The sequence below is a fragment of the Lepus europaeus genome, chromosome Y (genome assembly GCF_033115175.1).
Source record: "Lepus europaeus isolate LE1 chromosome Y, mLepTim1.pri, whole genome shotgun sequence".
Taxonomy (NCBI): domain Eukaryota; kingdom Metazoa; phylum Chordata; class Mammalia; order Lagomorpha; family Leporidae; genus Lepus; species Lepus europaeus.
In genome coordinates, this window is record NC_084851.1 from 17633629 (window position 1) to 17647652 (window position 14024).

The window sequence follows — 14024 nt, forward strand, 5'->3', positions numbered from 1 at the left end:
GCCCAAGTCCTTGGGCCCTGCACCTGCATGGGAGACTAGGAGAAGCACCTGGCTCCTGGCTTCAGATCAGTGAGATGTGCTGGCCGCAGCAGCCATTGGAGGGTGAACCTACGGCAAGAAGGAAGATGTTTCTCTCTGTCTCTCTCTCTCTCTCGCTATCCATTCTGCCTGTCAAAATGAAAAAAAAAAACACATTAACTAAAAACATCTCCCCACATGGGACATGAGTTCTGGCTTCCGCACATGGTGGCTGGGCCTGGAGGAGGCCCACCCGGCAGAGTTCACGGCCATGTTAACAGGGCTGCATGGAAGTCACCCAGGGTCCATGTCTCCAAGCGCAGGACGCAGGGTCCACACTGGTCCTGCTGGGCCGCGGAGCTCAGTGAGGGAAGGGGGTCGCCACGGCCACGGGAATGTGAGTGGGAGAATGAGTGCATGACTCACAGCTCAAAAAAACAAAGAAATTGGAAAAATTGAGACACACTGACATACTCATATCTTCTAGATTAGCAAATATAAAAAGTCTTGATGATCAGTTTTGTTAGAAAGTGTGGGGAAGAATATTTTCTCATAGATTTTTGATAGGAGTTTAAATGGGTGTCACTTTTATGGAGGGCCATTTGGCAGTATCTATCAAAATTACAAATAAGCACACCCTTTTATCCACTAATTTTACATTTAGCAATTTAATTTACAGACATATTTGGCATTGTTTTCATATATTTTCATTTTCCAATAGCACTACAATCTTAAATTAACACAAAAATGAACTTTTATTTCTCCATATTTTGCTGTACTGCTCTTTTCTCTCTCCCTTCCACTACTTCTTCACTAGGGTCATCTGTTCTTCCCACATTTTGTTTCAAATATGTCAAACTTTGTCATGAATCTGATCATGAACCTCACAAATGTGTTTCCCCAAACTAACTTTCCTTTTTTAAAAAATTTATTTATTTATTTATTTGAATGGCAGAGTTACAGAGAAGCAGAGGAAGAGAGAGAGAGAGAGAGAGAGAGAGAGAGAGAGAGAGAAGTGACTTCCATCCGCTGGTTCACTCCCCAGATGGCCACAATATCCAGAGCTGTGCCGATCCAAAGCCAGGAGCCAGGAGCTTCTTCTGGGTCTCCCATGTTGGTGTAGGGGCTCAAGGACTTGGTCCATCTTTTACTGCTTTCCCAGGCCATAGTAGAGAGCTGGATCAGAAGTGAGTGGCCAGGACTCAAACCAGTGCCCCTATGTGTTGCTGGCACTGCAAGCGGAAGCTTTACCTGCTATACCACAGCACTGGTCTTTATTTTATTTATTTATTTATTTTTGTCAGAGTGTCTTGGCTTTCCATGCTTGAAATACTCTCATGGGCTCTTCAGCCAGATCCGAACGCCTTAAGGGCTGATTGTGAAGCCTGAGGCCAGAGTGCTCTTTAGGACATCTGCCATTCTATGAGTCTACTGTGTCTCCCACTTTCCATTTTGGATCATTCTCTACATTTTTATTCTATCAGTTGGTATTCAGACACTAGTCTTGTTTGTGTGATCCCTTTGACTCTTAGACCTATCAGTGTGATCAATTGTGAACTGAAATTGATCACTTGGACTAGTGAGATGTCATTGGTACATGCCACCTTGATGGAATTGTATTGGAATCCCCTGGCACATTTCTAACTCCACCATTTGGGGCCAGTCAGCTTGAGCATGTACTCTTATCTTTTAAGAATAACATAGATTCAGCTTGGATTAGCGCTTGCACAAAGAATGGACAACTGACTCTGTTGCTTAAAGTATCAATCACAACTGAAAAATTTAAAATCAGCAAGAAATCTATATAAGACATAAGTTATTCATTGCCCCTGACAATAACTCTATGTTTAACTAACATTGGTAAGCATCATTAAAAGCATTACAAGGATACATTGAATTATTTCTAGCTGAACTATTACTAAATGTGTTACCTCAAGTTTTCCAAAGTTCATTTTTATTGTGTTTTGTTATTTTATTTTGAGCTTCCACATAAATACACTCAAATAAATACATGGTAATTCTTACCAAGATTATTCTATATAAACATGTCTATTTATCTATATATCATCTACATCTATATTTACATCCAGATTTATCCATGTATCTAAAGCAGATTTTTATATCACAGATATTTTTCTAGCACTTGTTATTATTCATTCAAATTAAGATTTATGTGCTGGGGTCATTGATAACTTTTTCTAAGTAATATTGGAAGAAATATATGTGCCCTTTTATGATATTCAATACATATGGACATATTGAATTAGTTTATTCAAATGAAAATAAATATATTGTTAAGGAGGCAATATATCAACAAAGCATAATTTTGCCATCTGCTATATTCCAGTATGAGCCCTGCCTTCAAATGTCCGAAACATTGTTCACACTAGAATGTGATAGGATGAAACTAAGCACAGCCATGTTCACTACACAAGAAACCCAGAATCATTTCCATTTTGTCAAAAGGAGGATGAGATACACAAATGACAGGGATTACTCCAAGGATTCTAAGTTTCTGCAGGATGAGAAAGGTGGGTGATCACACAGCAATACTGAATACTTAGCCACTATGCAGATGATGAAAAGGGCTGGATAAGCTGAGGAGTTTAAGAAGAGAAATTGTTCTACCCAATGTAGTTTATTTCTGAGGATGTGCTGCCCATGTGTGAATTCTCTTGTCATATCTTATGTCATTCAATAAATTCTGCAGATTTAACAAATTAAATTTTTTCAGAGAGCCAATGAATCCTGATAATAATATCATCTGAGATCCTCACTGGGGTATTAGGATTAAATGAAATAGTACAAGTATCACTCTTGCCGCACAGAATATAAAAATTCATTAAAAATTACTGCAAAATCAGAAAATGTGCTAGCAGTTAAAATAATGGGTTAGAATAATCAGTAACTATATGAAATTTAGAAATTTGAGCAAGTAGGCAGCTTGTTTGAAGGAAAAAATTAAGAACAGTTTGCATGACTTTAAGACAAAGGATTGTTATGAGTTAGGAATAGACCAAAGGGTAGGTGGAAAAGGATATATGAACCAGTGAGTGGTTCAAGATCTTTAATTCCTCACCTCTTGGTAGATTGCAAGTATCCTTACTAGTATTTGTTCCTTGCCAAGACAGTCAAAACAGAGATAGTCTGGGCTTCCCAAGGGTTTTTATGTATTTGGAAGCTCTATGTCCCAGATGAATTGAAATTGCAATCACACCATCTATCATTTTACATTCTCTGACAAAATTGCAGATGGGCCAAATCCACCAAGTAAAAAAGTGAAAATTAAGACAGAATCCTCTTTTTGAAAAGGTTTATTTATTTATTTGAAAGTAAGAGTTACACACAGAGAGGAGAGGCAGAGTGAGGGAGAGAGGTCTTCCATTTGCTGGTTCACTCCTCAATTATCCGCAATAGCCAGAGCTGTATCAATCTGAGGCCAGGAGCCTCTTCCAGGTCTCCCACATGAGTGCAGGAGCCCAAGGACTTGGGCCATTTTCCACTGCTTTCCTGGGCCATAGCAGAGAGCTGGATTGGAAGTGGACCTGCCGGATTTGAACTGGTGCCCATATGGGATGCTGGCACTGCAGGCGGAGGCTTTTCCTTCTACATCAGAGCACCAGCCCTGATAGAATCTTGTTAATAGTCAAGATAAACTTGGCCAGTGCCAACAGGCTAATCCTCTGCCTAGCGGTGCTGGCACACCAGGTTCTAGTCCCGGTCGGGGTGCTGGATTCTGTCCCGGTTGCCCCTCTTCCAAACCAGCTCTCTGCTATGGCCCAGGAGTGCAGAGGATGATGGCCCAAGTGCTTGAGCCCTGCACTCCATGGGAGACCAGGATAAGCACCTGGCTCCTGCCTTTGGATCAGCATGGTGCGGCAGCCATTGGGAGGGTGAATCAATGGCAAAGGAAGATCTTTCTCTCTCTCTCACTGTCCACTCTGCCTGTCAAAAATAAAAAAAAAATAAAAAGATAAACTCATGCTGGACACTGAGCTTTGGATTGAATCTGCATAAAAATCTCTCATTCCATCTCAGAGCTGCTTCAGGGACTAGGAAGCAGCTGGTGAGAATCAAATCAACACAATATGAGGGCAGAGGGAATGCAGGGATTGAATACCTGCAAGATCTCCCAGTGTAGAATTGAAACTATGAATAGGATAGAGGCAATGAATGTTGAAATGCTTTCAAGATGTCAGAGTCATCCATTTCTTCCTATCAGCCAGATGCATGTCTATGAGCTAGGCCACAGGGATAAAATAATACATTTCCTAAGTCGTTTGCAGGTTTGCTTAGTACAAACACACTAATATTCAAAATGGAGTTGCATTAAGGCATCTGGAATTCCTGAAGAAAGGGAACTTGACTCTCCTTTTTACTATCAAATTGCCTCTTATAAAAATGAAAATGAAAGTGTTAACAGCAATCAGTTGATCCCTGTTGAAACTTGAAGGATGACAAGAAGACCCATACTTTCTGATTTCCACTATTAATTGCTCCATTGTTTTTCTTTATCCAGAACTACCTTACATTAAGAAAACTCACTAGCCATAGAGCCATTAAATCTTACTAAAAGATTTCACATTAGTTCAAAGAATTGAAGCATTCATTTTAATTCATGCCATGTATGGGTTTCTTTATTTCTTTAATTTGTGAATTTGCTTCTCATTGCTTCTGAGTAATTATGATTAATGTTTTGAATTCCATTTCAGTCATGTCATCAATCTCTTCATCCTCACATTCTAATATTGAAGTGTGTTTCTTTGCTGGTGGTGCACAAGGGAATGCATATTGTCTTACTTGGTCTTGTTTCTTGAATTTCTGCATTTATTTTTAAGCGTTTGTGAAAATACTTTTCTTTTTTCCTCTGATGGCTTTTACCTTTGAACTATGCCTCTGTGACCTTGTGGATTCTCTGCTCTTCCAGTCAATACCCAGAGGTTTGTGCAGCATGTGGCCAGGTAATTCTCATCAGTGCTCCAGGGTGGGGCAAGTATCCAGGGTGACATCTAAGATGGGCATGGTGGGTCTCCTCTTTTTAGCCAAAAAAGAGAGTATGATCACCTCTGTGGGTGTAATAATACCCTCACCTCTCTTCCAAGGTGATCAATGTGAGAGGTATGATTACACCCACAGAGGGTGCAATAGTCATCTGTGCTGCCATATGAACCACACAATGGATCTATGCAGTCCTTAGTGTGAGCATGGATCCCACTGTGATGATCCACAACAGACAATTAGGGGGCTCTGAGCATGTGGAGCCACTCACATTGATTTCCCAGAGACCCAGCTACACCCTGTGCCCTCTTGTGCGGAGTTCCCAAAGTCTTAGCACACATGGTTCTCACAGTCACAGGGTGCAGGGAATCCACTTCACCCAGCTTGCCTCTCCCATCCACAGGGAGGCAGAGTTGTTCTCAGAGCCAACTGTCCGGGGTGCTCTGCCTAGGCAGTTTGAGCATTGGAGCCCATATTTTGAGAGGCTGGGAATGCATCCTAGTCATCATTGGATGCCTAGTCCCCTGTCAATCCTCCCAGCAGACTCAAAGTCAGTGAGGAATGCAGATCTTCACTTCTGCTAGAATCTCTGAGTCACATACATGCACAAGAGCCGTCAGCCAAAAGTTGTCTTCTCCCTGTCAGGTCCAGATGTGTTAACTTGAGTTGCTGGCACCAGTACTCACTCTTGAAGGCTGGTGCTTTCTTTGCTTTTAGCTGCTGGGGTTGTGTATTGTGTCCATGTTTACGGTACGCTTCCTCACCTTCCACACCAACGCACAATGCTCCTCTTTCTTCCACAGAATTCCCACTGTGGTTTTCTCACTAACTGTCCCTGAGAATATACTTCCTACACTTTTTTTTACTAAATACCCCTTTCCTAGAGCAGAATGCCATTCCATATTCTACCATTTTGGAATCTCCAGTCTATAGTTTTTCATTTGAAAAACAGAGAGGGGTCCATTTGCTAGTTTACTAATTTTGAACTCTAGACACTGTGGGCTTCATTGAATTAGTTGAAGTGTCTCATCTCTTTCAATTTTGGGAAACAGCCTGAAAAGGACTGGTGTTATTTCTTTAGGAAAATGGGAGAATTTAGTAGTGAAGACATCTCTAACTGAGCTTTCATTTGGAGCCTTTTTATTCCTGATTTCTTCTTGTTTCTTACTGTTCTATGCAGGTTTACCATGACTTCCCAGTTCAACTTTTTTTTATATATATCCAAAAGTTAAACATTTTCTTTAGGTTTTCCAAGTTTTGGTATATAGCTACTCTTGATAGGCTTCTCTTGATAACTATTAGTGATCCATTGTATCTCTGTGAGGTTGGTTTCAGTTTCTCAATTTTGTTTACTTGATTCTTCTCTTTTGTCTTAGCATACCTAATGGATTATTAAGTTTGTTTTTCTTTTCATAAAACCAACCCTCCATTTAATTGGTATTTAATACTATTGAAGTTTTTTTTATCATTTATTTTTGTTCTAATCTTTATTCTTCATTTCCTTCTATTGCTCATGTATTTGACTTATTCTTGTTTTTTTAAGTTCCTTGAAATGGGTAGCAGTTAGGGTTTTTACTTTATATCGTGCTTTTTTAGATGATTGTCTTCCTGAAGCCATAGTTTTTATTTTCTATATTTCTCAGATAATAGTGAGATCTTCCACTTGGATTAATGATATTTTGATAGAGAACAAATTGTACTAGTTTCCTAGGGTTGCCATATAGTATAGAGCTTAAATCACTGGGATTTATTTTTCATTATTCTAGAAATTTTAAGTCAAAGTAACAGCAGATTTATTTTTCCTAAGCCCTTAATACAATGACCATCTTACTCTGTCTACACAAGGTGTTTCTCTGTGTGTACCTGTTCTTCTGTCTATGGGTCATTCTTACAAGGACATATTTTCAATTATGGTCTTACTCTTTATTATACCAGTTGACTTTATTTACCTGCTTAAAGGTCCTTCCTTCAAACAGAGTCACATTGGTGCTTGACATTTCAAAGTATAAGTTTTATGGAGACACACTTTAGTCAATAACACTGATAATATTCACAGTTGTTGGCCTTAGAGTCAGTCATCTTTAAAGAGGACTTGCCTTTTAAAGAGTGTTAAGGTTTCTCATCACATTATTTTCAATACTGTCTGTGGCAAAGTTGGTTGATGAATGCGCACATATATACACTCACTGGAATGGAAAGTTATGATGCCTATATGCAGGTAAAATAAATGCAGTAAAAAAACAGAATACTGGCAAACATTGAAATGATGAAAAGTAGAAATAGCAACATCTTCAGTTACAAAGAATACATATGATACCCCATAGTTATAGTTTCTAAAACTTAACACTGAAGCATGAACAATAAAAACCTCATTTTATAATACTACAGACCAGTATATAAGGGGGGTGTTTTCCTAAGACCTTGTACATTTTAAATTGTTACTATTCAAAATTAACACTTAGGATTATGTAGTATGTTGAAAGGGTACTTTTTCCAAAGCATAACTCCAGTATCATTGTAGAAAAAATCTTAATTATTGCTAATTATTTTCCCAGAAGTATTTACTAACTTAGAAAATTATTGAAATATTTTGGGATTTCCAACACTTTGACAACCATTTTTAACAATTAATAAATTTTCAAATTTATCAACATGTGTGTTATCAAGACATGCAATGACATTAACAGTTTAGTGAACATGGGTATGGTCACTTAAGTATTTAAAACAGATTCTTACATTATATTGATACAGGTCATACAAGCATTTACAAACCTACAAGCACATAAATAATAATGTGAGCCATTTATAAGAGACTGATATTTTATAGAATTTAATTCATTTTAGCCAATGTCTAATTACTCTGTGGCACTTACAAATAGTAATTTACTTGGATGCAAGCATTAACACTTATATTTCCTTAGAATGTTGGCATAACTCTGAGTGTGTAGACCCTCATTCCACTAGAACTGATGAAAACACTTAAAGCAAAGCAAAAGAAAAAAAAAAACTTGTAAAATATCAAGAACTACTCTTATATTGAACAGGGATCACTTTTCAGTTAAAATTTAAACACCTAAGAATAATTGTTTGGATACACAGCAGGATACACAGCAGACTCATAGAATGGCAGATGTCCTAAACAACGTTCTGGCCTCAGAATCATTCCTTAAGGCATTCGGATCTGGCTGAAGAGCCCATGAGAGTATTGTAGGCATGGAAAGACAAGACACCCTGGGGAAAATAAAAGAAGACCTAAATGAAAGATCTCTGTGAGTGAGATCCCAGTAGGAAGAACGGGGCCATCAAAGATGGAGGTACATTTCTCCAAAGGGAGGAGAGAACTTCCACTTTGACTATGACCCTATCGGAATAAGATCAAAGTCGGTGAACTCTAAAGGCTTCCATAGCCTTGGCAACTCATGACTAGAGCCTAGGGAGATTACTGACACCATAAACAAGAGTGTCAAATTGTTAAGTCAGCAACAGGAGTCACTGTATACTTACATCTCATGTGGGATCTGTCCTTAATGTGTTGTGTAATGTGAAGTGATGCTATAACTAGTACTGAAACAGTATTTTTATACTTTGTGTTTCTGTGTGGGTGCAAACTGATGAAATCTTTACTGAGTATATGTAGAATCGATCTGTAAATAAAGATAATTGGAAATGAAAAAAAAAACCTGGTGTTAAATTGGAAATGGCATAGAAAATTTATTAATTTTTTAAAAATATCATGAAGGATCTCTGTGCTGTACACTGTTTAATGTGCTGTACACTGTTATTTAATGCTATGATTAGTATTCCAACAGTATTTTTTCACTTTGTGTTGCTATGTTGAAATCTTTACTTAATATATACTGAACTGATCATCTGTATATAAAGAGAATTGAAAATGAATCTTGATGTGATTGGAAGGGAAGAGGGAGTGGGAAAGGGGAGGGTTGTGGGGGGGGAGGGAATTTATGGGAGGGGGGAAGCCATTATAATTCATAAGCTCTACTTTGGAAATTTATATGTATTAAATAACAGCTAAAAAATCTAGAACTAGTACCTAAGACATACAACCAACAAAAGAATATTAACCGAAGAAAATGTAAGATTTTAGAAGAACAGAGAATATCAGTGCTTTTTGAATCCAGGCCTGATACTTCCTCCCCTTTCTTGAAGGAGTGATATGGAAATTCCATTCATCCAAGTGCAAGTGAGAACACGGGGCTCCCTTTGCTTCCACCTGCAATGAAGTGTGAAAAATACCCTCATTTCTGTGTACCCAGTTATCTGCTGCCTGGATTATGTCCTGGATGAATACAGCTGAGAGGTGGGGCTTTGACATCACTTGAGTAACTGAGGCTGTGTAGTGGGCAAGAGAACATGTGGAATTCTATTACATGCAACATTAACAAGATACAAGTGGATAGACAGAACATTTGTGGTGGCTTTGAGTTAAAAGTACAAGGATGTGGAGACAGTAAAAGAGTACTAAATTTATTTTAATTCATTTTTTTAAATTTTAGAAACAAGAGCAGAGCACACAGAGAAAAAAAGGACTTCCTTATGTTAGTTCACTATGCAAATACTCATATCAGGTGAAGCTGATCTGAGATAAAAGTGGAAGCTGGTGAGGCAGGCATGATAGCACAGGCAGTTAAGCCATTATTTGGGATGCTACCTCCCCTGTTAGAGTGTCTTCTCAGGTCCTGGTTACTTTTGGTCTAATCCAGCTTTCTACAAATGTGTGTGAGAGACAGAAGGTCAAGTTCCACATATGTGGGTTTCTGCTATCCATAGGGGAGACCTGGATGGAATTCCTTGATTCTTCTTTTGGGCTTACCCAGCCCTATCTGTTATGATCATATGTAAAGTGAATCACCAGATGAAAGAAATTGCCCCCCTCTTTAAAATTACTTAATTTATTTTCAAAAAATTTAAAAATTGGGGCTTGGGAACATAGTATAAATCTCTGTCTTGGTTCAAATTTTTCCAACTTCTTGAGCCTTTGCTTTCTGGGTTTTATGGTTCCAGGATGGGCCTTACCAGGAAACTGGATTACTATCAGGAGTATAGCTGGGACTCAAAACCAAATATTCTTGGATGTGTTTATCCCAAGAAGTATCTTATCAACTAGGCACTCCCACCTCTTTTGAGGTTATAAAAATGTTCCAAAATTGATAAATATGATGGTTACATATAACTGAGAAACAGAATTCTATGTTACACTTAATTGATGAATTACATGGTATGGGTCTTATGTTCATATCTCAGTTTTTGCTACTTATGAAAATGGTGTGATTTCTTGTAAAGATATATTGAGAATTTTCACACTTTTATGTGATATTTTATATTGTAGTCTTCCTAATTCAAATCCACATAAAATGTGATTTGCCTCTGTAGGCTGTTGCATATTTATATGTTGATATGGATTTAAATGCATGAGAAACTGGTCAAGCCTGTAAAGATACAAATGACAATTATTGATGACTCAGGATGAAGATATTGTGGGGAGAGGTGTCATTAATCTTGTCTGCATATCTTTCTGAAGAATATAATTATGAACTAAATTAATAAATTAATAAATAAAATTAATAAATGAATATCATCACACACAAGTACTTGAGTAAATATTTGTACAAGTGTTGAATCAGGAAAGATCAACCTTACTGCCTGGCATTATGGCCAATCAGTTTGTCATTGCTTTTGATGCTGGCATCCTGTAGCAGATGGTTAATTTGAGGCCCTGGCTACTCTGCTTCTGGTTCAGATTTCTGAATATGTGTCTGGCAAGACAGTGAAAAATGGCCCAAATACTTGCTACCTGCCATCCAAGTCAAAGAACCAGATGGAATTGTCTTGCATACAGATCTGCTGTTGTGGCCATTCAGAAACTGAATGACTAAAAGGAAAATATCTCTGTCTCTTGATTTTTCTCTATATCTCACTGTATTTTAGCTCTCACTCCTGATCTCTCTCTTGGTCTTGCTCTTTCAAATAAATATTGAGAAAGAAAAAAACACTAACTTCACATATAAATCCTTATGGAAGTCTTAATTAATCAGTGACATTCTCTGGACATAATATCCTTTATCTGTACCACATATCTTTCCACTGTATTCAGTACAAATTAATCACTAGAAACCCTCTCCCTGATTCCAATAATTACATAGAAATGATACTTGAGAGACAGAAAAATTAATTAAGATTAATCAACTATCAGTGAGTATGGTCTTTTTTTTTCACATGCGAAGTGTACATTGAGAGAGAGAGAGAGAAAGGTCTTCCTTTTCCGTTGGTTCACATCCCAGTGGCCCCTGCGGCTGGTGCACTGTGGCCGGCGCACCACGCTGATCCAAAACCAGGAGCCAGGTGCTTCTCCTGGTCTCCCATGTGGTGCAGGGCTGAAGGACTTGGGCTATCCTCCACTGCACTCCTGGGCCACAGCAGAGAGCTGGAATGGAAGAGGAGCAACTGGGACAGAATCCAGTGCCTCTCCCGTGACTAGAACCTGGGGTGCCAGTGCCTCTGGTGGAGGATTAGCCTAGTTATCCATGGCAGCAACCAAGTATGGTCTTTTTACTTTTCTCATCTCAAGTCCCCTCATGCAATCTACAACTTCATTGCCAGTAGGAAAAGCATCTGGTGGAGGTATATGAAGACAAAGAGGAAAAATTCCAGGAAAGGATATGAGGACCCAAAATTCATGGTGCCAAGCTAGTTTTTGATCCCTGTGAATTCATGTTCATTTCAAAAATATGATTTTGAGACATATTTCATGGCACAATTGTGTTTTTGATATGTGGTGGAGTTACCTAGGCTTCGAAGCTCAGCACTGAGGTTTGCAAATTTGCAGAATAGTCACTAAAGGGCAAAAGCAGGAGTAGAAAATACTCAGGAGTGGAGAGAGTGGCAAGATGGTGGAATAGGAAGGGAGCACACTGATAGTACGGAAAGAGATAGTTTAATAAAAGTGGATATACTGCAGGTTCAAGGAAGAGTAGGGGAAGAAACAGCAGAGGAAACACTTCCGGAACTAGAGATTCACAGTGGACCTGCGTGGAGAGTGTGGGAGCCCAAGTTCGGGACACCAGCGACAGAATCAACACACCAGCACTGGAATGTGAGGTGAGCCGAACCTCAATAGCCTGAGACACCAGCGAGAAAGCAGAAAGAGGAGACTAGAGGGAATGAGGCTTGAAACTCTGTGGGGAAAAGTTCACCAGGCTAACTAGAACAGAGAGAGAGAAAAAAAAAGTGTCTGATACGGACACGAGTTTCTCTCTCTCCGCTCACCTCTCAAAGGTGAGCAAGACAAAGAGCAGGCACCAATTTGGAAATACGTCATAAGCAGGGAGACCTCAGGTCTGCACTGGCCTTGAGCCTAGCAGAAAAAGCTGACTCTGGGGGAGGGGTGAAATAACAGGAGATTAGGATCTAACTTGGCAACCAAGTGGGAGACTGCAGGAGAATTGGAGCCCACACTGAGGGCAGCACAGATTCCCTGTGTGGTCCTTGGGAAAGAGCTTCCGAACTCTGGCTCCTGTGGGTATATCATTTGCCTGCTAACTACCTCCAATTACATTCAGCTGTGTGGAATTACTTCCATTTTGAATAATAAAAAAAAAAAGAATGAGAGATTTACCATGCCTAACCTGGAAGTGTCACATTTGGAACACTCGCAACCCTGAGGAACCAAACAGAGCTCTCAGGCCACACTCATCTCAACCTCTAAGCCTCCATCAAAAGCAGACAGTCCATTTAATAGAGAGACATAGAATAACAAGAAAAAACACCACAGTGAAGAAACCAAATATCTCCAACATGCCAAACAACAAACACAAAAACCAAGCTAACAAGAACAATGAAGACACTATGATGCCCCAAAATGAAGAAAGACACCACAATTCAAGATTATGAAGATGATGAGATAGAAGAAATGCAAGAAGCGGATCTCAAACAATTGATAAGAACATTAAGAAGTTCTCAAAAACAAATTCTTAAACTACAGAAATCTTTAATGGACAAGATAGAAAATCTCTCTCATCAAAATGAAAGAGTAAGGAGGAATCAAAATGAAATGAAACAACTAGCAGAACAAGAAACAGTGATAGTGACAAGAAATCATAATGAAATGAAGAATTCAATAGATCAAATGACAAACATATTAGAGAGCCTTAAAAACAGAATGGGTGAATCAGAAGAGAGAATATTGGACATAGAAGACAGAGAACAGGAAAGGAAACAGGCAGACAAAAGAAAAGAAGAGGAAATTATAAATCTAAAAAATATTGTCTGGAATCTGCAGGATACTATTAAATAATCTAACATTCAGGTTCGAGGAGTTCCTGAAGGCATGGATAGGGAGAAAGGATTAGAAGGCCTTTTTAGTGAGATAATAGCAGAAAATTTCTCAGGTTTGGAGAAGGACAGAGGCATCTTAGTACAGGAAGCTTATAGCATCCCTAATAAACATGACCAAAAGAGATCCTCACCACGACACGTTGTAATCAAACTCACCACAGTGAAACATAAAGAAAAGATCCTAAAATGTGCAAGAGAGAAACGTCAGATTACTTAGAGATTTTCCAATTAGACTCACAGCTGACTTCTCATCAGAAACCCTGCAAGCTAGGACGCAATGGTGAGATATAGCCCAGGTACTAAGAGAGAAAAACTCTCAGCCCAGAATATTATATACTGCAAAGCTCTCATTTGTGATTGAAGGTGAAATAAAGACCTTGCACAGCAAACAGAAATTGAAAGAATTTGTTGCCACACATCGTGCCCTGCAAAAGATGCTTAAAGATGTGATACACACAGAAACACAGAAACACATTCATCAGTATGAAAGAAGGTAAAGGAAGGAAACCTCACAGCAAAAGATCACAGGAAGCTCAATTACTCTTTGACATAGAATTAAACTCTGATGCTCTGTTAAAGCAATGTGTTAAAGTAATCTATTATGTTCTCTTGATGTCTGTTAAATTCTAATTGTTCAAAAATAGCTGAATTTTTAT

The 14024-nt window shown here is 38.7% G+C and overlaps 1 pseudogene; it reads left to right on the plus strand.

Annotated features, from left to right (window-relative positions):
* Positions 1–223: 223 nt before the first annotated feature.
* The window catches only part of LOC133754124 (heat shock protein beta-1-like), a 34444-nt pseudogene continuing 20643 nt past the window's right edge, over positions 224–14024 (plus strand).